Source organism: Peromyscus californicus, unplaced genomic scaffold (genome assembly GCF_007827085.1).
Source record: "Peromyscus californicus insignis strain IS unplaced genomic scaffold, ASM782708v3 Scaffold_13__1_contigs__length_99412109, whole genome shotgun sequence".
NCBI classification, from domain to species: domain Eukaryota; kingdom Metazoa; phylum Chordata; class Mammalia; order Rodentia; family Cricetidae; genus Peromyscus; species Peromyscus californicus.
The window spans coordinates 96033433-96057665 of record NW_026294424.1 but is presented as its reverse complement, the minus strand read 5'-3'; the positions used below and the strand labels follow the sequence as shown (position 1 = coordinate 96057665).

General features: G+C 48.3%; 1 protein-coding gene across 7 annotated transcripts in view; it reads right to left on the bottom strand.

The window, feature by feature from the left end:
• The window catches only part of Lrrc8d (leucine rich repeat containing 8 VRAC subunit D), a 116274-nt gene extending 92347 nt beyond the window's left edge, over positions 1 to 23927 (bottom strand). For 2 of the 7 annotated variants that reach the window (XM_052735623.1, XM_052735628.1), the window contains exons 1-2: positions 22957 to 23066; positions 22433 to 22477 (exon numbers count right to left, since the gene is read on the bottom strand). The gene's annotated coding sequence lies outside the window, so the exon portion shown is untranslated. Of the gene's footprint in view, positions 1 to 22432; positions 22478 to 22956; positions 23069 to 23271 lie in introns of those variants that run through there. The other 5 variants (XM_052735622.1, XM_052735627.1, XM_052735626.1 and 2 more) reach the window with 5 other exon arrangements.
• Between the last annotated feature and the right edge of the window lie 306 nt (positions 23928 to 24233).

Genomic DNA, 24233 nt, shown 5'->3' with positions numbered 1-24233 from the left:
GCTGCTAAACCCTCCACATGCACCAGGCTTATGCACATCGTATCCCACACCCCAGGCCCAGCTGTCCTTCAGCTCTTTCTGTGATACACAGAACAGTGTTTCCTCTTCTACTGCCCAAAGGGGAAAAAACTGAAATCACAGTGTGAGCAGAAGAGAAAAAAGCATGCTTCTAGGTGGGTAGAAACTGAAAGTGGAAATGGTCCCGGCAGCACATTCCTGTAACAGCCATGCCTGTTGGAGATGTGAGAAGAGGGTCAGAATGAGAGCCATCAAGACACGGAAGCTTGAGGCCTTCTGCACACGTCTCAAAACTAAGAACTAGCAACACAGCTAGGCGGCGGTGGCGCACACCTTTAATCCCAGCACTCGGGAGGCAGAGGCAGGTGGATCTCTGTGAGTTCAAGGCCAGCCTGGTCTACAGAGCAAGATCCAGGACAGCCTAGGGCTCTTACACAGAGAAACCCTGCCTCGAAAAAAAAAAAAAAAGTATAGCATGAATCTTAAAAGTTCTTATTAATGAAATCAAACCTGAGCCAGTTATTGGGGTGAACACTGGAAGATCAGAGAGACAGAACAAGCCACAGCTACCTCACCTGGCCAACTTCTCAGCTGATCTTGTTTCTTCAGAATGGAAGCCTCTGTGTCCTCATATCCGAATGGCTCTCAGCTGAACTGTGCTGCAAGAAGCCTGGAAGCTTAACCAGACAAATACTTCTAGTTCCTGGTCCTCACGCCTTATATACCTTTCTGCTATCTGCCATCACTCCCTGGGATTAAAGGCTCACTTTTTGGGATTAAAGGCGTGTGTCACCATACCTGGCTGTTTCCAATGTGGCCTTGAACTCACAGGGATTTCTGCCTCTGAAATGCTAGGATTAAAGGTTTGAGTGCCACCATTTTCTGGCCTTTGTATCTAGTGGCTGTTCTGTCTCTGACCCCAGATAAGTTTATTAGGGTGCACAATATTGTGGGGAACACAATGCCACCACAAAAAAGCTGCAAAAAAGAACTAATAACACTGATTTTAGAAGAATTAAGGGAGAGGTGAAATCTTTGAAAGCCTCTTCTCCCTCAGAACCATTACCCATGGCATTGCAAGAGCCATTTTAAAGGCTGTAAATAAAGTTACCTTCTCTCCAAAGCAATGCTGTTCGCTCTTCATCTTATGCAAGGCATCGCTTTGAAGGTTGGAACTTTTCTCTGTGTGGCTATCAGTATGAATGTCAGACTGATGTGGAGACGTGAGAAAGAAGACCAACAAGCTGTCTGGTTCCCAAAGAGATGCCCTCTGTACCCCCAGCCTTCGCGGCAGATGTTGCCGCCTGAGCTCTCCCTTCAGGAGAACACGGGCAGCATTACATTCTGGGAAGGTGGACCCTGGCACTGAGGCCAAGTCCTGCCCTTTCTAAAACCTGGCCTACGGCTTTCAAAGAAGCTGTTCTCGAGCCAACTGGCTGGTTCAACTGGCATGTCCCCCAGAGAGCTATTACCATCTTCACGGAGCCAGGACGAGTGTCCCTTCCCAGGCAAAGTGTGTAACACAGGGCTGCAAATCATCTTTTAAGAGCTGGGTATTCTCAGCTTCCAAATACAAGAGTCATGAATCTCCTTACTTCAAAGGAAATTAATATCCCACAGGCCTCACCATCCTAGACCAACCTACCCTACAGAAGTCTCCCAACAGCCTGGGCAGGAGGAGGTCAGCAGAAGCGGGGAAAGCACAGATGTTGATTTTCTTTTCTTTTTAACTTATTTGTGTGTGTGAGTGTTCGCCTGCAGGTGTGTGTGTGTGCACCATGTGCTCACAGTGCTCAGTGGTTTCCTAAAGCAGAGGTAAATGGGCTAACACTCATTTGGGGTCTGTTCTTCCTCCTTTTAAACGGACAGTGTACGCTTTGTCTGCAGCTATGTGCAATGTATCTTTTACTCAGGGGAAAAAAACAAAAACAAAACCACCTCACTTTTACAACATAATCGGGGGCTGGCTTGGAGGCACCCAGGAGGTAAAGCCAGAAGGACCACTGCAAGTTCCACCGGTCTGGGCCACAGGGCAAGACCTCATCCTGAAAAATAAACAAAACTGCAAATAAATCAACCATAACTTGTAATGCTTGTCTCAACTACTCATTGTTTTCCCAAATTCTGATAAATGTGAAAGCATAACTGTTTATTTTACAACTGACAAGTGATTTTAGGATGTCACAGGACCAGCAGATATAAGTAAGGTTCAGTATGCTCATGGGCTACAGTCAAGCATTGTTTTATCTAATTAACAAGACATGTCCTGCAATGAACTGTGATGGACAAAATTATAATATATGCTGTGCATGTCCTCTCTGATTCTTTAGTTCGCAGGTCAATGTCTGTGATTTTTGAGGCTCACACACAAGAAGGATAAAAGTTAGAGCCATGAGCCATGTGGTGGCTCATGCCTGTAATCCCAGTGCTCGGAAGACGGAGACAAGAGGATCAGAAGTTCAAGATCATTCTCTACTACATATCAAGTCTGAGGCCAGTGTGGGCTGCATGAGACCCTGTTTCAAAAACAAAACAAAACAAAAACCAGTAATAACAAAAAAGATGTCGCGCAAGTTTTGCTAAATCCAAATACCTCCAAACAAAATGCTCCCAGCAAAGACATCACAGGGAACACTGGCTCATCTGCTGACAGCTGACCACGTGCGCTGAGCATTTTTCTTCAGAACGCATGTTTTATCCTTTCACCTTCTATGCTGGGTATCTCAGCTTCCTTCTGTAAAGAATTGTTTTTATTTTCTTGGTACAGTCTCACTTCTAAAGTGATTTATTGAAACCCAAGCAACTTAAAAATAATTCATCCTAACAAGCCCAGTAGATACCAGGATTATTACTGAGGCAACAACACTCTTAAGATGACTTTTTAATAAAGCAGCCAGTGCATGCCTTGATCTCAGCTCAGGAGACAGAGACAGGAAGGTCACAAGTTCTGAAGGCTGGAGGCATTGCACAGAAACAGATACTTAGCAATCCCCAAAGGAACAAAATAAAAGTAAAAAGACTGGGTTTATGTGCACACAAGCAGCTAACCCTGACAACCACACATTGAGAGGTGGGAGCAGCAAGGTGCAGAGTCGACAGGAAATAACACTATCCTGACGACGTCCGTTCTCAATCACGGACGACTGCAAAGACTACAGGAAGAAACATGGGCTGTGAAGAGTGCCCGGTACAGAGTTAAGTAGTTTGGTTTGCATCCCTTTTACTTCCGATGAACAGCCATGGTAAATGGCATGAAATAAAAATGAAAGTACCCAGAAATTATAAACTTTTGAAAGCTGATGGTCCAAGTTTGATTTATTTATTTGTTTGCTTGCTTCTGGTTTTTTGAGACAGGGCTTCTCTGTGTAGCTCTGGGATGTCCCGGAACTCACTATGTAGAGCAGGCTGGCCTCGAACTTACAGAGATCTGCCTGCCTCTGCCTCCCAAGTACCAAGATTAAAGACACGTGCCACCACACCCACTGTAATGATCAATTTTTTAAACACCAACTCTGGCTCAAAAATGTCCATCGCGTCACATGTATTACATCATTTACAGCCTCCAACAGCCCTACAAAGTTATCTTGATAAAGTGTCAGGAAACAGAAAGAACTGCCGAGTTTGCCTTGAGTCATGTTGCTGGCGAGTCCTGGCTGGCCACAGTAGCTGCGTTTTATTTTGTTTTGTTTCTATCTTCTTGAAACAACGTCTCACTGGGTAACTCCGGCTGCCTGGAACTCACTATGTAGACCAGGCTACTACTGTTCAACTCATCCAACTCAGAGAGATTCTCCTGCCTCTGCCTGCCTACCTACAGTGTTGAGATAAAGGCCCGATCAGGGTGTTTACATTTTAACAAAGTACCAACAGGACACCCTGAGGGCATGCTTTCCCCAGATGAGGGAGTCCAGCGTCATGGTTACAAGTAGGGTGAAAGCCCCTGACTTTCCTTTCTGTGGCAACAATAGAACCACTGGTCACAGGGTGCTGCAAAGAAAGCTTCTGAAGGGCAGAAATCCTGAGTCTGATAAAAGTTGCAGAATAAAAGAACACTGAAAAGAAAGTGTATTCGCAGCAAGACCGGCTGATTCCTCAGCCTGACAGAACCTTAGTTTTCCAGACTGTAGGATGCCAGGTTCGGAGGCAACTGGACTAGTTAACTGCAGGGAGCCGGACCAACTATTGCTGTGGGATGTTCTGTATGGCAAATGTGTTGCTGATTGGTCAATAAATAAAACACTGATTGGTCATTGGCTAGGCAGGAAGTATAGGCGGGACAAGGAGGAGAATAAAGCTGGGAAGTGGAAGGCTGAGTCAGAGAGACACTGCCAGCCGCCATGATGAGAAACAGCATGTGAAGATGCCGGTAAGCCACGAGCCATGTGGCAAGGTATAGATTAATGGAAATGGATTAATTTAAGCTGTAAGAACAGTTAGTAAGAAGCCTGCCACGCCATACAGTTTGTAACCAATATAAGTCTCTGTGTTTACTCGGTCGGGTCTGAGTGGCTGTGGGACTGGCAGGTGAGAGAGATTTGTCCTGACTGTGGGCCAGGCAGGAAATCTCTAGCTACAAACTATATACTGCATGTCCTCAGATCTTGGTAAAGCAGCTGATACAGTGTCCTAGGAAGTCAGGATCCCTGATAGACTGCAACTTCTGTGGCCCCAAGAATGACAGAGCAATGAGGCAGCCTACAGAGGCAGTGGAATCATTTGCTAGACAGAGAAAGAAAAGGGCCAGACGGAATAGCATTTAATCTCTATTCAGAAGTAACTTAGAAATTATTCACACTAGCGTAATCAAATTAGCACATAACACTAATTTGGGAGGTGTGGGAGGGGCAAATGAGGGCGAGCGATGGGTTTCCTTAAATCAACAGGGACTGTAGAGAAAACACATTAACGCATTGTTGTGCTGCCTTGAATTTGCAAAGGAGGGGCTGAAGATGTCCATGCACAGTAACTGCTTAGCCCTAGCCCCGAGATGTCAAGACAAAGGGAATAGACAGGGAATAGTTTAACGGGGCCGAGGCCGATCACCATCCAAAACAACCCTATTCACCGCCCATCCCCAGGAAAGTTCTAGACAAATGACATCCCTTTAGTGAAAAGGAGTTGCTTAGCAAAACCCTAGGAAAAGAAGGACTCAGAGACCGAATGAAGATCAGATGAAGTCAATGGTGTGTGCGTAATCTGGCTGCGGTACAAACGTGGCTGGGACTGGAGGTCATGAGAACAGTTTCTGGATACATGTTGGGACAGATGAAGGGCAGCAGAGATGGGGGGGAGGGGTGGAGAGCTAAAACTTGGACTAATCTTGTTTTTTTAAGCATAAATTATCATTTCTAGTTTCTTGAATGCAGAAAAATAGCTTCTCCATTGATAGAACTGTTTACTTTCCCAGCAAAATTTATACTTCAAAACTTAGCAGTTGAGGGAGCTGGAGCTGTTTGTGGTGTATCTGCCTAGCATGCATGAGGCCCTGGCTCTGGTCCCCAGCAGAGTATAGACTGGGTGTGGTGGTCACCCTTGGCTACATAGGAGGTCAAGGCCACACTGAGCTACAACCTTGCCTCAAATGTTAGCAGTTGCTACAAAGTTCAACAGAGAAGAGTGGCCTTAGATGCCTTTAGCCCAGGCACTTAGGAAACCAAGGAGGACCCATGTGAGTCTGCAGCCAGCCTGGAAAGAGGAAGGGAGGGAAGAGGGAGAGAAGGGGGGGGGGTAAGAAAAGTCTCCAAATGGCCTGTGCTCAGTGGGTCACAGGAAATGTCCAAGTGAGCATCTTGGAGCTCCTAAGAAAATGAAGAATGAACTGATAACTAAGAACGGGTAGGGAAAGCCCCCACCCCTGGGATATGGGCTCCAGCTATATCCCAGCAGGCTTGCTGATGTAAGCAAGGCAAACGTCTAGAAAATAAAAAGCCCTGAAGGAGGGGCACTGCAGTTGAAACTTCCTAGGTCAGTCACTCTCTGCACCTCAAATGTGGCTTATGCAGCTGTTTTCAAAAGGAGCGGTCTCGCCAAGGAAGGAAATCGGGAAGGAGTATCTTTGAGCTGCTGTTACTGACAATCACAGCAGCAGCTACCTTTGACGAGGACCGTGATTTGTAAATTATCCTCATCATGAACCACACACTCACATCTTCATGTCAGAGGAAGCCATGTCAGTTTGCCTTGGTCCACGATCAATCAGCTAGTGACCCAGAAGGGTTGAAATGTGGGCAGGACTCCAGAAGACAGCCAACAGTAAACCTCACATCTTCCACTTCCTTCCAATAAACAACGAAGGAGAGAAATTTAACACAATGGTATGAAAAGCAGAACCCTGATAGATTCTAGATAGGAGTGGGAAAACAGATGTGAAAAACAGCTGTCCAATGACAATGCTCTGAAATTACTACTTATTTACGTTTACAGGGAATAAAAACACGCTATGGGCCTGGGAGGTGACTCAGTTACTGAAGTGCCTCCTGTGGGGCTGGAGGGATGGCGCAGTGGTTAAGAGCATAGGCTCCTCTTCTATAGGACCTTGGTTCGATTCCCAGTACCCACATGTCGGTTTGTAATTGTCTGTGACTCCAGTTCCAGGGGATCTAATGCCCTCTCTTCTGGTCTCTTTGGGCCCCAGGCATGCATGTGATACACAGACATACATGCAGAGAAAACACCCATACACATAAAGTGCCTCTTGTATAAGCATGAGGACTAGAGTTTAGTTCCCCAGCATCCACACTGGGAGGGGGTAAAAAAAGCCAGGCATAGTCACACATCTGTAATCTGAGGGTGGGAGTGGGAGGGAGGCAGACACAACAGCTGGATCCCCAGAACTCAATGGCATAACCAGTCTAGTCTAGTCTGTTTATGAGCAACAAGTCCAGTTAGAATCCCTATCTTAAAAGGTGAGGTGGAGATCAATGGAGAAAAATGCCTCACAAAGAGACTTACACACACACACACACACACACACACACACACACACACACACACAATTTCCCAGGCCTTCCCCCAGATCTGCAGCCTCAGAATGACAGCAGAGGCGCTGTGGAGTCTTCACTCACTAGCTGCTCTAGCCATACTGTCCACATACTACCACTTTCTCTCTCCTACTGTAAATGACGATGGCAGACACCAGAGTAAATTAGTTCCCGTCTCAAGAACCTTGAGTGGAGAGGGGCATGGTGCACACCTGGAATCCCGGGAGTTCAAGGCCGGCCTGAGCTACATGAGACTCTGTCTCACAGAACTAAAAGGTGACTCAACAGGTAAAAATGCTTGTCCCACAGACCCAAAGACCTGAATCCAATCCCCAGAACCCACAGCAGAAGGAGAGGGCTGGTTCCCCAACGCTGTCTTCTGAGCACACACTGACAGTGACCGGCATGTGCATGCAAGAGTACACATGCACCCTCGATCTCCAATAATTAATTACACTTTAAAATTTATTTTTCTTAAGATTTATTTTTATTTTATGTACATTGTGGTGTCTCGCCTGTATTGTGTGTCTGTGTGAGGGTGTCAGATCCCCTGGAACTGGAGTTACAGACAGTTGGGAGCTGCCATGTGGGTGCTGGGAATTGAACCTGAGTCCTCTGGAAGAGCAGCCAGTGCTCTTAATGGCTTAGCCATTTCTCCAGCCCCAGTTAAAGGTTTTCAAAAAAAAAAAGAAAGAAAAGAACCTCCCATGGAATGACTTTTGTTCAAAAGTCCAATGCCCCAGCAGGACATGCTGGCCCTCAGTCTCTGCCCCACACCTCTTCCGGCCTCTGTCACAGAACCAGGTTACAGGCTTTTCCAATGTCCTTCCGTTCTCTGACCAAGTCTCTGCCTGTCACCATCTCCTTTACCGGGCAGCTCCTGCTCAAGTGACTTCCAGTCTTTACAATCAAAATCAGTCTCTCTTCCCTTGGAGAAACTGCCCCAAGCTGCAGCTCATGGAGAACACAGCCTAGACGGCCCTGTGCTGAGTTACACACAGCGCTCACATGCTGGCTCTCCTCCTGCAGCAGGGGCATGCTTGACTTTCATACTGTGAATGACACAGGCTGCAGTTGAAAGCTTCATCCTAGCTTCATCGAGTTAAGAGTCTAGCATGGTAATGCTGACACATCCTTTGGACGCACTGAACCTCAGTTTTAGACTCTCTGATATGGGACAGTAACAGCACTGACCTTCATGACCGAGGGGAGAAACCATGGAAAGTCTGGACAAAATGCATTATGGTGGTGACAGCTGTCATTAGTATTCCCGTTGACTTCCTTTCCTGCTGAGTGCATTGTTCACACAGTGACCCTCAAAAAGTTTATCTTGTCTCAAAATAAAAAGGAAGGGAAGGAGGAAGAGGCAGAGGAAGAGAAGATGGCTTTCCAAGCCATCAACATCAGGGACTTCTGAAAACCCTTTCTCCTCACTCAGTTTTGTTCTGCTACGAAGGGCACTTCATAATATTTCTATTGAGAAACCGTTCCCTGCTTTCCTTCAAGGGGAAAAAAAAAAATCAATGTCCCAAGTTTTAAGGAACAAGCCCCATCAGTTCCCTCCCACTCTGGCTTGGCTTTTCACTCTGATCTACAGTAACTGCCCGCAGCCAGTGCTTCGGCCCAGAGAATCGCCTGCTTCACCCGTAAAACAAATAGCACTTTGTGGGGAAACTGGAGGCCAGCCCAAAGAAGGAGGGGGAGAGAAACCAAGAAAAAAAAGAGTTGAGGCCAGAAATGGAGTCAACGCCCACACTCGGGTCCACACTAACTCAGGTAAGAAGGGACTGAAAGAAACACGTTCAGGTCAGCATATGACCCACCCAACAAGCCACCCACCTCTGCAATCACTGCGGAAAAACGAATTCCAAGGCTCACAAAGGCTGCGCTGGTCACCTCACCGTCCAACACATGTGGCTTTTGTTGTTAATAAAATACTGTTACGTACAGAAGCACCTACCCTCACCAAGCCAGCCACACCGCTGTGAGGAGCTCCCACCCCCAATCACGGGGAAGGAAGTTCAAGTTTTGAGAAAGCCAAGGTCACAGAGGGCCGGAGAAGAGACAGCGGCAAGCTCAGAACTCCCGTTCTCTGGGCTCCAAAGCCCAGGTCTTCGCCACAGCTCACATCGATTGTAAAGGGCAATTTTAAAATACTCTTGGAAGCTCACCAAATGCACTCTTGTGAAGGACAGGTAAAACAAGGCAGGTTTTGTGTTCTTGAAAATAATTCGGTGCCGGGGATGAGGGTTGTCGCAGCAACAAGGCTCTCAATACAGCCTTATGTGATCAGCCCACCGTCTGGGACAGGGTTCCAGGACGGCTGGAACTGAACTCTCCGGGCTACTCTACTTCATTTGCTTGCTGGTCTGGGGAACAAGTATGAGGGGAGGCATAGGAGTTTCTTCTTTTCAATCAAACTCTGATGCTGCCTTCAGGACTGAGGTGATATGGAAAGTCCAAGAAATGTCTAGAGCAAATTCAAAAGCAAAGCATGGCAACCCACACCTGTAATCCCAGTACTCAGGAGGCCAAGGCAGCAGACTCACTGTGAGTTCGAGGACAGCTGAGCTACACAACAGCCTAAGGAGAGTGAAAGCCTACCAAAAAGTAATAATAATAATAATAATAAAATAAACAATGACAAAATAAATAAAGCCAGCCTGCTCGGGTTCAAATCACAACTCTGCCACTTAACTATAATCCAAACTATGTGACCTTGAATGACTTGGCCGTTCATGGTGACTGGGCGGAGCAGCCCGAATGAACAGCTGACCTTGGTTTCCTCTGCTACAAAACAGGGCTTTTGTGCAGAATAAATGAGTTTGTACATGTACAAAGTGCTCCACGCCACAGCAGGCACCCGAAGAACTGCACAGCGTTTCCTCTTGGTACTTCCAGGTTAGGCTGGAACCACTGGGGGTGGGTTCTTTTTCACTTTTCACAATTCCACTTTATAAGGAGCTTAAAGGGGGTTTCTTATACAGCTTTTTAGTCTACAATGTCCCAAACCACTGCCAAGGTCAGTTACAAGTTTCCCTTCCTGAGAGTGAAGAATGCTCCCATTCTCCTGAAACCACAAATTGGTTTCCTAATGAGAAGGGGAAAAAATACCCACCCCAAATCCTTACTGCACTATCCCTGTGCTGAAGCGCTTGTGAATGCGGCTGTTCTAAAGCCATCAGAACACTGGAAATGTAAAGCTCAGATGGCTGGAGCACCTGCCTAGAAAATGCACAACAAGATCCATCCCAGCACCACACAAACAGGATGTGGTACCACACACCTACAGCCCTTAAGAGGCAGAGGTAGAAGGATCCTAAGTCTCAAAGTTCAAGGTTAGGGCTGGAGAGATGGCTCAGTGGTTATGAGTACTTGTTGCTCTTCCAGTGGACCAAGGGTCAAGTCCCAGCACCCACATGGCAGCTCACAACCATCTGTTGTTCCAGTTCCAAGAGATCCAACACTCCCTTGCCCTCTTCTGACCTCAGAGGGCATCAGGCATGCACGTGACATATTTGCATGCAAAACATTTATAAAATAAAAATCTTTTCCAATAGGTTTTTTGTTTTTAATTCAAGGTTACCCTCAGCTACATTGTGATTTGGGGGCCAGTTAGAGTTACATGAGACTGTCTCAAAAAAAAAAGGAAGGAAGGAAGGAAGGAAGAAAGAAAGATAGTTAAAGTTATTCTACTTGGGAAGTATAGATTCAACTCACATTTCGGTATTACTGCTAAGGTTTAGGAATACAGACTGCTGATGAATACAGGGTTCTCTTCCCAGAAAGCAGTGAAGTTCCAGAACAGTACATTAGTCACTGGGGATGACTGAGATTTAAGAAAAAGAAAAAAGTTCCCTGAGAAATCCTTGCACTAACTAGGATTCTGAACTTGGCTAGGAACAGAGATCTCCAAAAATACTTCCGCCCTTTTTTCTTCCGGAGGGTGTGTGTACAGCTAAGTATAATCCAGCCACATTAGGATTCCCAGAACAGATAAAACTGAAGACAGGAGCACCAAGCTAGCCACAACACAGACCTGAGGATGAGGTGTCTGTCTTGCACAAAGGCACCCAGTGAGCAGGAAGGGCTGGGCTCTTCTCTCCTTTAAGTTCACAACTAGTATCTAGGGATTTCCCCCTGGACCTTCAGGCCAGCCCCAGCAAAAGGACACAGGTCCAAATGTCAGGACAGAAACTCACATGACAAGTTTGTTCAGCTGTGTGTGTGTGTGTGTGTGTGTGTGTGTGTGTGTGTGTGTGTGTGTGTGTGTGTGAACGGTGGTGAAACCAAGGGATGATACCAGGTTGGCTGGATTTTTAAAAGTCAGCCAGGTGTGCCGGTGAAAGCCTGCACTCCAGGATTCTGGAGGCAGAAGGACTTCTCCAATTTCAAGGCCATCCTGGTCTGCACAGGGAGGTCCAGGCTAGCCAGGTCTACGAAGTGATTGATACTCTGCCTTCGGAAGCTAAAGACAAGTGTACTGTGCTCTAATTCCAATCCTATGCCTCCAGTTCATCTGGCCACAAGGGCAGGCTATCCACTACTACGGCTTCTACGCCCAGACTCTCTCCAGCCCACATCACTATTTTTGTTTAGTCTGCAGGAAGTTCTTATTTGAAATGTTGAATTAGCTAACCTTTTAAAATCAGATTTTACAAAAGAATCCAGATTTTTGGCTTCCAGTGAAAAAATTAAAAATTTGGCTCATTTTCAAACAGGGCAAACAAGCTGTAAACAGACCCTCTTTAGGGAAGCTGCTTCCTTCCTCTGCTCAGCCTTCCCCACCTCCCTCCAGATCACCCCCTACCACAAAGCATCACCAGAAGATGCTCCCCCGGCACTCCTTGGTATTTGCCTGAGACACCTCTTGCCCCACCCTCCCACACAGACCACAGTGTCTCTTTCTCATGCAAAAATTACCAATGCAATTATGAGGCTCCTTCCTACTTGGCACATAATCTACCCAGAAAAAAAAATCATAAGGAAAGTAATTTAGAACTAAGCAAAAGAAAATTGTTTTTATCAGAAAAACAGTTTAAAAGAATTGAGCTAAAAGGGCCAGTGATAAGGCTCAGTGGGTTAAGGGCTTGCTGAAAAAAGCCTGACAGCATGAGTTTGATCCCACAATAAAGTGGAAGGAGAGAACTGACTCCACAAGGCTGTCCTCTGACCTCCACATGCACCTGAGTTCGTGCGTGCGCATGCCTTTAAAACCAGCACTGGTAAGCAGAGGCAGGTGGATCCCTGTGAGTTCGAGGCCAGCCTAGTCTACAGAGTGAGTTCCAGGACAGCCAGAGATGCACAGAGAAACCCTGTCTCAAAAAAAAAAAAAAAAAAAAAAAAAAGGAGAAAAAAAAAGAGCTTAAAGAGAAAAGCGTGCGTGTGTGTGTGTGTGTGTGTGTGTGTGTGTGTGTGTGTGTGTATGTGTGAGAGAGATGTGTCTGTATATGTCTGTCTCTGTTTGTCTATGTCTAAAAAGGGCACATATTTCTGCAAGATATATAACCATCCAGTTTCCAATTGTACCACATCACTGGCTAAATGTGAGTCTGAAAATTAAAACTGTTGAGATACAAAATTTAATGGTATGAATTCACTCCACTCAAACTATATTTGAACACAATGAATGCAAATAACCTGGACATGCTGACACAGGTCTGTGAGCCCAGCAACTGAGAGGCAGACACAGGAGGATCAGGGTTCAAAGCCAGCCTCAACAAATACATAAGTAAATAATTTTAAAGAGGAAGAAAAAAGGAAAAACAACAAAAATCCAGGAGGTGGGAATAATGGCTCATTAGGTAAAAGGCCTGCCACACAAGCCTGTGGGTCTGAGTCGGACACACAGGCCCACACGTACAATAACACATAAAACTGTGCGACCACAACACAGTAAGACCCAAACAACAGACTATAAGTATGATATAGATGTATACATATATATATATTATTTTTGCTTTGGGGATGGAGTAAATTATGTTGTAATACACCTGTTTGTTACAGCATTCATTCAACAAAGACACGCCCCCTGGCAAACAGCCGCACTGTTCTGTAATACAGTTCTTACAGTGGGTACTGCGAGGGCAGGCCTAATTATGAGGAGCATGTTTAATATGTCCTAGTGCGGCATCCCACCGCGAATAAAGAAAAAAAACGGCTAGAGAAATTACCAGAACAATTAAGTGCTTTAAAACTACTCGCACGGGGCTGGGGGAGATGGCTCCATTGATAAAGAGTCTACTGAGCATGCATGAGGACCTGCTGGATCCCCAGCTCACAGAAACGCCAGGTGTGACAGCGCCCATCTGCTATCCCAGCACAGACAGACGAGTGCAGAGTCAGGTTCGCCCCTGAAGTTCAACCGCCAGCCAGTCTAGCAAACCTGTAAACTCCCATCTCAAAACATAAGGCGGAAGGTGAGGAAGGCAGCTGACACGGACCTCTAGCCCCCACAAGCACACCTTACACACACACACACACACACACACACACACACACACACACACACACACACACTATTACCCTCTGAATTCTAGGACAAGCACTCACCCCTATGAAAAATGATGGGATGAAGAGTGACCCACAGGAGCCACACTGCTCAAATGAATTGTACACACAGCATGGCCCACTACACCCTCAACTCTGAACCTCCCTTTGACAGAAATATTACCAGGTTTATAAGACGAATACAGAGTTTCAGAAGAAAAATGAGAATGAAGCCTGCCGGGCATATGAGAACGGTGAGGTAAGTGAACTTGACTTCAGTCTCCGCCTCCCTGACATGGACTGGTGTGCAAATCATACGTCCCCCCCCCAAACTTACTACCTCACCTGTCACATGGGAGTCAGCCTGCTGTGAACTTCAGATTGGACAAAGAATTAAACAAGAACCCGTATATATTTCAGGGCACAGAGCTAGACAATTCGTCAAGGCTGAATAAATCGTAGTGGTGATCATCAAGAATTCTAGGAACTGGAAATATATCTTGGTGGAAGAGTTCTTGCCTCGTATGCGCAAGGCCCTGGGTTCAATTCCTATCACAAAAACAATAACAAACAAACAAAAACACACTTCAGGCATTCGATAAGGTGTCCACTTACTCCCTGGTCTACTAAATGGGAAAAAGTTACATCTGAGAACAAACTGGTTTCTAATACATTGTTTGTTGTCTGTGCGTTGGGTGGGGGGAGCATGCGCGTCACAGCATATACAAAGGGCATGAAGAACCTGAGACCATTTTCTCCTTCCACCACGGAGGTCAGTCAGGCCTGAGGTCCTCTTCCTGCTGAGCCGTCTCACCAGCCCTAAACTGAGTTCCCAGAGCTTGAGACTCCCACTGCAAATATCATGAAGACAGTTTCCCCAAGAGCTTGAATTGTCCACCAACTCTTTAAAATTTCGTTGTGAACAGTCAGTGAAGAGAATGTTGACTGACAGAATTACTTTTGTTGTTATTTTGGACTGACCTGAGGACCTCGTGAATGCTGGCCAAGAACTTTACCACCGAGCTACATCCCACAGCTGCTGACAGCTTGTTCATACCCCACCTGACGACTCTGTCTTGTCCCCATAGTGAGGGAAAAAGCAGGTTTCCAGCAGCCAACAGCCTCCGGAGAGAAGGGTGTCCCCACATCTTTTCTTCTCTTGACCCTGCAAGGCTCAGATCCAGCAGTGAGTTTCTGGGTTGTGGGGAGCGGAGACCTCTGTGGCGCTGTTCCTAACTGTGGTGGTCTGAATAGAAATATCCCCACAGGCTCATACATTTGTGGAACTGTTTGAAAGGATTAGAAGGATTAGAAGGTGCGGCCTTGTTGGAGCCCATGCCAGGCCCAGTGTCTGCTTCTGTCTCTCTCTGCAGATCAGGATCTAGCCCTCAGCTACTCCAGCACCACACCTGCCTGCATGCCCCCCCATGCTCCCCACCGTGAGGATAATGGACTAAGCCTCTGAAACTGTAACCAATCCCCCATTAAATGCTTTCTTTTATGAGTTGTCGTGGTCATGGTGTCTCTTCACAGCAGCGGAACAGTGACTAAGACACAACAACTATTAGCAGCAAACATGAGTGTGGAGTCTTTAGGGAAAGACTTACTGGAGACCATCACCACATTTAGGAGAGTAGCCGCCATCAGGGAAGGGTGTACATTTTGAAAACTGTGTAATTCTCAGATCTTTGACTTCATGTCAGTAAGAGTTCAGAAGACCATTGGGACACTGCCAGATTAAAATCTGACCAAAGGTCAAGTATGGTGGAGAGCTTGAGGCAGGAGTATGTTGGGTTTGAGGCCAGCCTGTACTAATATACACAGTAAGACCCTGATCAAAAGAAGAAGAAAAAGCAGGGTTGTACCTCAGCTGCCCGAGATTGATCTCCAGCACTGAACAGAAGTGAGTATAGCTGTAATCCCAATACTTGGAAAACGGAAATGGGAAGACCACAGGTTCAAGGCCATCCTTTGGCTACGTGGTGACTTGGAGGCCCACATGGGCTGCATGACATACACTCAAAAAAAAAATAAATAGATGGAAAACAAACAAACAAACGAACAGCTATGGAACATCAAGACACAAACCCACTATAATCCTTTCACCAAGGAGAAAAAAAAAACAACACACAACGCAGTGGCACAGGAAAGACAACCCGAGAAATAAAAGCATCACCTAAAACAAAGCCCTCTCAGGACTGAACACACTCAGCAGTACAATTAAAATGAAGAACTTCCTGCATCCCGTCTGTTCTCACTCTCCCACAGGGCCGGCACACTGCAGTCTCACTACGGAAACAACTGCTCAAGAAGGGACCACAAGGCGCTGTCTTGCTCAGGACTTCCATCTCACAGCAGCACTAAGAGCCAAGCTGAGGAGACGCACCGTCCTGCTCCTCACCGCGTGAGGAATCCAATGCTTCCTGCAAGCTCTTTTCATCTTGTAAGAACCCAGATGGGCTCGCCAGCCACACCTTTCTAAAGTGTCTTCAGCTGATCGCTGCATGGCTCTGTGAGGTGGTGGATCTCAGCCTTGGCTACACACCACAGCTACTCGGGGGCCAGGAGGGTCTTCATCTGAAATCAGACCTCCATGAAATAATAACATAAAAACTGAAAGTAGTCAACTCTACCTCAAGAGCATCCCACTCACCAGACATGGTGAAGGATACGGACAGGTCTTTTGTATGTGTGCATGTTTGTGTCCTGTGTATACATGTGTGTGCACATGCATGTGTAGCCTAGAAGTCAACCTATGTGTCATTCCTTTAAAAAAAACTTTTATTATTATTAGTGTGTGTGTGTGTGTGTGTGTGTGTGTGTGTGTGTGTGTGAAGTGTGGAGGATGCGTGGATATGGGGATCAAAGAACAACTTTGTGTAGCTGGTTTTCCTCTTCTACCATGGGGGTTTTGGGGGTCAAACGCTGGTCACCAGGCATGCACAGCAAGTTCCATTACCAACTGAGCCATCTCTCCAGATCCTGGTACATATTTAAGAGAATAATATTCTCCAGGCTAAGGGGAACTGAAACCATATTTCTTAACATTTGATCTGAATTCATGTCTTTTTTTTTTTTTGGTTTTCGAGACAGGGTTTCTCTGTGTAACAGCTCTGGCTGTCCTGAAACTCACTTTGTAGGCCAGGCTGGCCTCGAACTCTGAATTCATGTCTTCATTCTGAAGCTCGAAGGCAAACCTCTCCACTCACCCTTTCAGGTGACAAATGGTGTCTGAGGGGCTCTCAGGGACATGGTACTGAGAAAAAAAATCAGCAGGACACAAGACAGAGATGTCCTGTCTGTCCTCTTGTGACAGATTTCCTAGAGCTTGGTGACGAAGAGGCAAACAACTGAAATGCCACAAGTCAGACTCCCTGGAATGAAGTGGTCACTTCTTCCTACATCCTTACACTAGTGGTTCCCCGGCTTTGACAGCACCTCTCAACTTTGCAGACTGTAAATGTTAAATATTTTTGTCAGAAAAACAGCTGTCCAAGAAGCCTGTCCCCCATGGGGCTTCTGCTCCAACAGGAACTCCCAGTCTTTCTGAGAATCACACCTTTGTGTTTCCTAAGGCAGAGTGGCCATGACCCTGAAGAAAGCATCGTGGGAACAAAATTCAAACTTCATTTTCTGGGCTGGCCTTGGTGGTGCACACCAGTAATTCTATCACTTGGAAGTTGGAGGCAAGAGGATAAGGAGTTCAAAGTCAACCTCCAAAACAGAGTTTGAGGCCAGCTTGTGCTATGCAACTCTGTCTCAAAGGTTTATTTAAAAAAATAATAATAAAATAAAGACGACAGTGTTTTCTCAAAATCTCTTTCCTAAAAGGGGCATTCCTTGTCCTCTGTGCCTGGAAGGACAGTGCTGTGCAGTTCTTTCCAGATTTCTTCCTGGTTTTCCAAAAATAAAAAATAAACCACAATCCTATCATAGCTCCTTCGTTTCCCCAGAAACACCTGTTTGCAACCTAAAATCACCTACAAGCATTCTGACGACTCACACAACCTTATACGGTTTCCCCGGAGCAAATCCCTGCTGGTTAGAGATTTCATAATCCAGAAGAGCTTTGTGTCGCCTGTAAAGGTAGAAATCCCACCGTGTGCTCCCTCTTTTGGTTCAATTATATAAATAAGACCCGAGGGACCTCAACTGTTTACACACCTCCAGGCAGAGGAGAAATCTTTCCTCTGAGCCTTTGTATCCTGAGGCCTGTACCTGCGCGTGCAAGCTTAAATCAAACCACCTTTTCATGGCTCGATATTCTCACCCATAACATCCAAAGGTTGGTCCATTCCAATTCCTCCCTTCCTTTCCTGCAGGGTTTCAAACATGCCAACCAAGTGTCCCGCCCCTGAGTGACAGCCCCAGCAAAGCAGGACAATGTCAAAGGGGTTTCACTACCCTATATCATATGTTCACCAAATACACCTTCTTACAGGATTATCCCTGATCTCCAGAAGGTACACACAGGTTATGCATGTGGACCAGAACAGAAGTGAGACTCGGCTAATTACGCCATTTGGATAGATACGAGCAGAGTAAGGGACAGAACTCACTGGACACGCATAATGAAAGGGCTACATATATGGGCCATCAGAGCTGGGATTTTGCTCCTTCAATACTATGGGATGGCTACCACCCAATCTAGGGGCTGGGGATTTAGTTTGGTTGGTAGAGTGCTTGTCTAGCATGCACAGAGCCCTGGGTTCAATCCCCAGCACTGCATTCACCTGGCATAGTGGCGCAGGCCTGTAACGCTAGCGCCGGGGAAAACAGAAACCAGGACGGTCAGGGGTTCAAGGTCATCCTCCAGCTACATAAGAAGTTGGAATTTGAGACAGACCAGTCTGGGATACATGAATCTATCTCCATTAATCCATGAGTCAATCAATATTGCTGGGGAGAGCTAAAATATCTGAAGAGCCTGGCACTAAGTTCCCAGAACTTCTGGCCTGTTTTCTTCAAAGCACATCTAGGAATAATTCCTAATATTCTCACAAAATTGAAGTGACACAAAATCATCCTGGTGCACCTGAAAGCGCGGCGGCGACAGAAGTCTGATTCCAAACCCCAGGTCTCTTCTTCCGGGGTGTGAAGTTGTCAGTCAGTGTTCTGGGCACACCGGCAGAGAGAAGACAACACAGAGCTGGAGTGGGAACCAAGTTCACCCTGCCTACCCCCTCACAAGTTCAAAGGCGACTCTGGTCTGGCCAGCTTCCAACTTGTAAAGAACATCAGCACCTCTCTTCCAGATGTCTACACAGAATGAAAAGAATCCCAGAGACACTTGTGGCACTCCAGCAACAGCAAACCGGCACCACAGGTCCAAACACCGCCGAGGTGCCCGGCCTCTAGAACAGCCCTCCATCCCTAGCACACTCAGCAGCACCCTAAATCTGAGGGTCCCACTACAACCAGCATCTCAGCAAAACCATCGCTGCCTATTTTTTAACCCTGATAGGATGACAAGATGGAACCAAAAATCAAGAAGCTCGATAAGGTTAACAGAAAGTTCAACTCGACCTCTCAAGAGGAAGGGGAAAAACATGCTGCCCCATCACACAAACAGGGCAGCTCCAGCAACAAATCCCTGCAGAGTTTTGACGACCTATGACCAGAGTCTGCAGTAGGTGCTGCTTAAAAATAAAAATGTCAGCAAGGCAGCAGTTAGCAAGGCCATCTAAGCAACAACAGGAATTTAAGCGTAGTAGGTCTCTGGGAGGCCACTTTCCTGTTGTTCCTTGCTGCCCACACCTATCTCAATTACCATATGGAATTCCAGGCTGCTCAGGAGCAAGGCTGACAAGATATGAAGGGTCCACACTGGAGAGACTACATGGTAAAAATTGATTGGGGGAAAGGAGACCTCTTTCTGTCCTGAGAACGGAACAGTTCCAGAGCAAGGCAGCCAGGGAAACTGCTGGAACAACCAGACAGACAGTCCAAAGACTGTCTTCATGTGGGGAGGACCCTGCTCCTTAGGACATTTAAACTAGCTACTTATGGAGTATAAGAATTTGTTAACAGGGTCAGATTGGGCCTCTCTAAAATACCAGTTCTGTGACACTCCACTTACCTAATATTATCCTGCCCCCAGGCCACCGATCGCCCTCAAAATGATCTGTCTCCTGATGGCATTTGTGCAGACCCTAAACGCTTCAGACCTACTCAGAGCCACTCTGCTAATGTTATCCTCCACACACCAAGAACTACCTCCCTTGCCAGGCGAGGTGGAGCACAACTTTAATCCCAGCACTCGGGAAGCAGAAGCAGGCGGATCACTGAGTTCGAGGCCAGCCTCACTACAGAGTGAGTTCAGAACAAAAAACAAACAACAAAAAAACCCACCGCCCTCTATTCGGAAATGTAACTTCACTTCTGGGAAGGCACCACCACACTCCCACTGCTCACTGCAGAAGGGAAGCAGTGACAACTACTTTTGAGTGTGTAAATGTGCACACGCCTACAGGAACCTGGGTAGAAGCCGGAGGTCTACATACTCTATTCCTCTCCACTTCAGACTTCAAGATAGGGTCTCCCATAGAAACTGGGGCCCACATCTCAGCTTGGCTGGCCTGTGAGCCCCAGGACTCCTCCCCTTCCCCAGCACTGGGGCTAAACACAGCTCTCACTCTCACGAAGGTGCTGGGAATCTGAAGCAAGGAAGCCCTTTATCCACTCAACTTCCCCCTAGGCCCAGCTTAGGCACTGCTGATACCGTGGACAAGCTCATCCTTTGGGCTGGGAGCATTGCCCTGTGCATTCAAGGCTTATCTGTTGTTTTACATTATTTATTTAGGGGGAAGGGTATGCATTCAGCATCAACTTGTGGAGGTCAGTCTCCCAGTTCACTGTGGATTCCAGGGATGAAAGGCCCTTCCCTGCTGAGCTATCTCCAGGGCTCTGAAGGCTGTTTAAATGGCATCGCTACCCAACAGAGGCCAGCAGCTCCTGCCCCGGGGCTAAGATAAGCACACATTCTCCACAGGTTGCCAACTGCCTGCTGGGAGGACCTCAGGTTGATTCACTGACTCATTGGTAGCTAACTTTCCCACTAACCAGGTTAGGATTTTCTATTTACTTCTCAAAGCCTCCACTGAACTGTGTGACCCGATTCCTTCCCAATTCCTTCCTTCGACACAACCACACCCCCACACCCCTCACTACTGTCAGGAGTCCACTCTGGTCCCTGCTTCTGTTCTCTCTCTCTCTCTCTCTCTCTCTCTCTCTCTCTCTCTCTCTCTCACACACACACACACACACACACACACACACACACACACACACGCACACGCGCGCGCGCGCACACACACACTGCCGCCCTGAACTATTGGACTTCTGCATGTTTATCTGCTCTCATGAGCACAGCAATCCTCTCCAAGTTCACACGGCATCCGCTCTGCTCCCTGCTCACTGCCTGTACTCAACACTATCTGGTGTTTCTCAGGCCAAACACCAGTAGTAAGGTGAAATCCTTTCATATTACCACTTCAAGAACCTACGTGGCAGTGTGTGGCAGGTCACACTAGTAATCCGAGCACCAGGAGAAAGTATAAAGAGGACAGTCCTGAGCTCCTGGCCAACCTGGGCTACAGTGTGAGACCCTCCCCATATCAAAAACCAAAACAAAATAAAAACTAACATAGATGATGATAAATACAAAGATCCATCAAAACTTTAGCCTTACGGTCTGAGCCAATTTATCTACAACTCACCCACAGTACCAGGAAAGTCCAATTTCCAAAACAGAGAGCTCCCAAAACAATTTAACTATTTAAACAAGTCAAACACATATGAATTGTTGAAAAAAAAACTCAGAAAAACTTAACAGACTATACAACTTATGGGGGGGCGGCATTTGTTGACCAAGGCTTTTCAATGCTGTAGGGGAAAAGCAGGCAAAGAAAGCTGTGGCCATGGCTCAACACTCTTGCATCAGGAGCACTCGGTGCTGAGCCGGGGGAGGGGACGCTGGGTCACCTGAGGACAGCTCACTCTGACCTCTTAATCTGTCAGGCTTCAATCAACAAAGTTTACACACCTTCAATAAAAACTAGAGGAATCTAAGGCCGTGTGCTCGCGTGGACAGAGCTGGGAGCTCTCCATTTTGGAATCCTGTCCAGCAGCACTGCGGGTTACTTCCTTTCACAGAGAGAGCGACCTAAGTAACCAGCAGGAGTCAACGCTTGCAAGTTTTCCGCCTCGTTTCAATCTTCAATTCTTTTTCATGTCGAGATGTTGGGTTTTAACTTCAGCTGGCGTCAGGACAACTCTGCCCCTGACCTAACTGATAATATATAGTCTCAGTGTTCATGAGATATAAAAACAGATGGTGTCTGAAGACATCGGTGCTTACAAGGCAGGGTGACTCCCCCAGGTCTGTAAGACCCCGCTGTCCCAGCAGCTTTGGGGACGAAGGTCTGAACCATGTTCTCCTTGGCACAGGGATGGGCCCTTTGTTGTTTATTAAGTAAACAGCCCTCACCCGCACTGCAGACGGGAATTCCCGGCTTATCCAGGCCTCTTCCTACGCTCCAGCACCGCGAGTGTACTAGGTGCTCAGTAAACGCTGCCTGGGTGGGATTTTATTATTTAAACTGCCAAGGAAAGTTTCCAGAAGTCATCTACATCTCTTCCAAAACCACGTCTTGCCCAATACAAAAATAAAAACAAACAAAAAAAAACCTTTCAAAGTCAAGGAGAAGAAAATCTTGGGAGGAAACGCAAACCAAACAGGCGCCCCAAGAGTCTCAGGCTGGGGATCCAGTTCGGCTAGGACGCCCAGCACTTGGTCTCTTTGCCTCCCTCTTCCTGCTCCCATTTCTTGGCTCGCTTTTTCCTTCCAGCAATCCCACTTGACCACTTTGAGCCACAACAAACCCCAGCTGCGTGGGAACCGCTGAGACCCTATAACACCCCACCCCTCTCCAGAGGGGACCTACCTCTCCTCCCCTCGACCCGAAGCAGTTCTCCTTCACTGCGGATGGCTTAAAAAAAGAAAGAAAAAAATCAAAGAACAACAACAAAAAATCTCATTTCCTTATCTGTTAGGGATACCCCACATGAAGGGGGACAGGAAGAGGAAGACCCCCATCGACACTCCAGTAACTGGAGGCGACAGTCCTCTGGGAAAGCACCCCCGTTTTCCTCTTTTCCAAGCCCCTAAGCCAGAATCAAACAGAAGTCCGGCTCCCAGGAGCCCACGCTTCCAAACAAGCTAGAAGCGGATTATACCGGTACCCAACCCGGAGATGGCCCGCGGCGCGCTGGGTGCACCTGCGGCCCCAGTGCCCTCCCCCGGGCGCGGGAGGCGGGGCGCAGGGCCTCCCCTCCCCGCCCCAGCCCGCGGGCTCTCCGCTCGGCCCACCCGGAGCGGGACGGAGGCGGATGGGGAAGCGTTTCTGGAGAAGTTCAAGGGCTCCTCTCGCCGGCACCCGGCCAACCAGGCCAGACACCAGACACCCACCTCCGGGAAGACTCGGAGCCGCCGCGATGGGCAATCTCCGCCCCTACGATCGCGCGCACGGAGGCCGAGGCGGGAGCGCGGCAGCCGGCACCCGGCCCGCGCAGGGCCCGAAGCGGAACAATGTCCCGGCGCTGGGTGGGGGCCTGGTCGCGCTGTCCGCCCCGGGGTCCCGACGCCCCCGCGGGTCCCCGATCGCGGCCCCGGAGGCAGCCTGGGCTCCACCGCGGCACCGGGCGCGGAGAGACAGGACGCCTGCGCACCCGGGGGCCGCTCCACCTGCGCCCTCCCGGCCCGGGTGGACCGACGCGCACCCACCTTCGCGGGCAGCCCGGGCCGCGCGCGCCGGAGCTTAGGCGGAGGCGGGAGGCGGCGGCATCACCTGCGGCGGGCGGCGGCTGCACCGGGACGCGCCCCGGAGGCGCGCGGCGCCCTGGACCCTGAGCCCGCGGCCCCGCCCGCGGCTGCCACCTCGAAGCGCGGCGGAGGAGCCGGGGCACCCCGGGCGGCGGCAGCAGCGGCGGCGGGAGCAGCAGCACATGACTCTGTAACGAGGGGAATTAGACAAAGCGTAACATGGACTCCGGGCCCGTGCAGGCGCCGCAGCTCTGGGACCAACCGCAGCCTGCGAGCGCCGCGACTGGCCGGGTCGCAGCCAATGGGGCGGGCCCGGGCCTCCATGTGATTGCCTGCGCTGTGCCCGCGCGCCCCGCCGCGCCCGCCTAGGGGTCCGGCCGGCTGGTCCGAGGTGCTGGGTGGTGGGGAGGTGGCCGGGATCCCGGACGAGCGGCTGGCGCTCAGCAGGTGCACGGGGCGGAGGAGGATAGCCGCGGAACGTCGCCGAAGGCGCAGTGCTTCTTCCCCCAACGCGCACCTGGGCAGGGCATGGTGCCAGGCTGTCTGTTCCTCTGTAGGAAAGGGCTGGGCCGGGAAGCTTCATCGGTCCTGGAATTTCAGGAGGCTAAAAACTGATCGTTGAGATTGGGAGAATGGGTGGGTGGGGTGGGGGCCATTAAAAAGTCATCCAGTGCCTTCCAACTCTGAGGAGAGAGCAATTACCTGGGATTTCAGGCACTTGCCACTGAATGTCTGCGCGAACAGCTGCTGGGCTTCACCAAGCTACCTCTGCTATTAAAGCCTTTTCTCGCAGATTTTGTTTTCAGCCGAATCTGGACCTCCCTCACCCCATTCCTTTTCACCAAAAACCTCGTGCCTACGAAATAGGCACTTGGGAAGTTGTTCTAAAAAGTTTACCAGCTTGATCACTTTCCCGTGTGTTT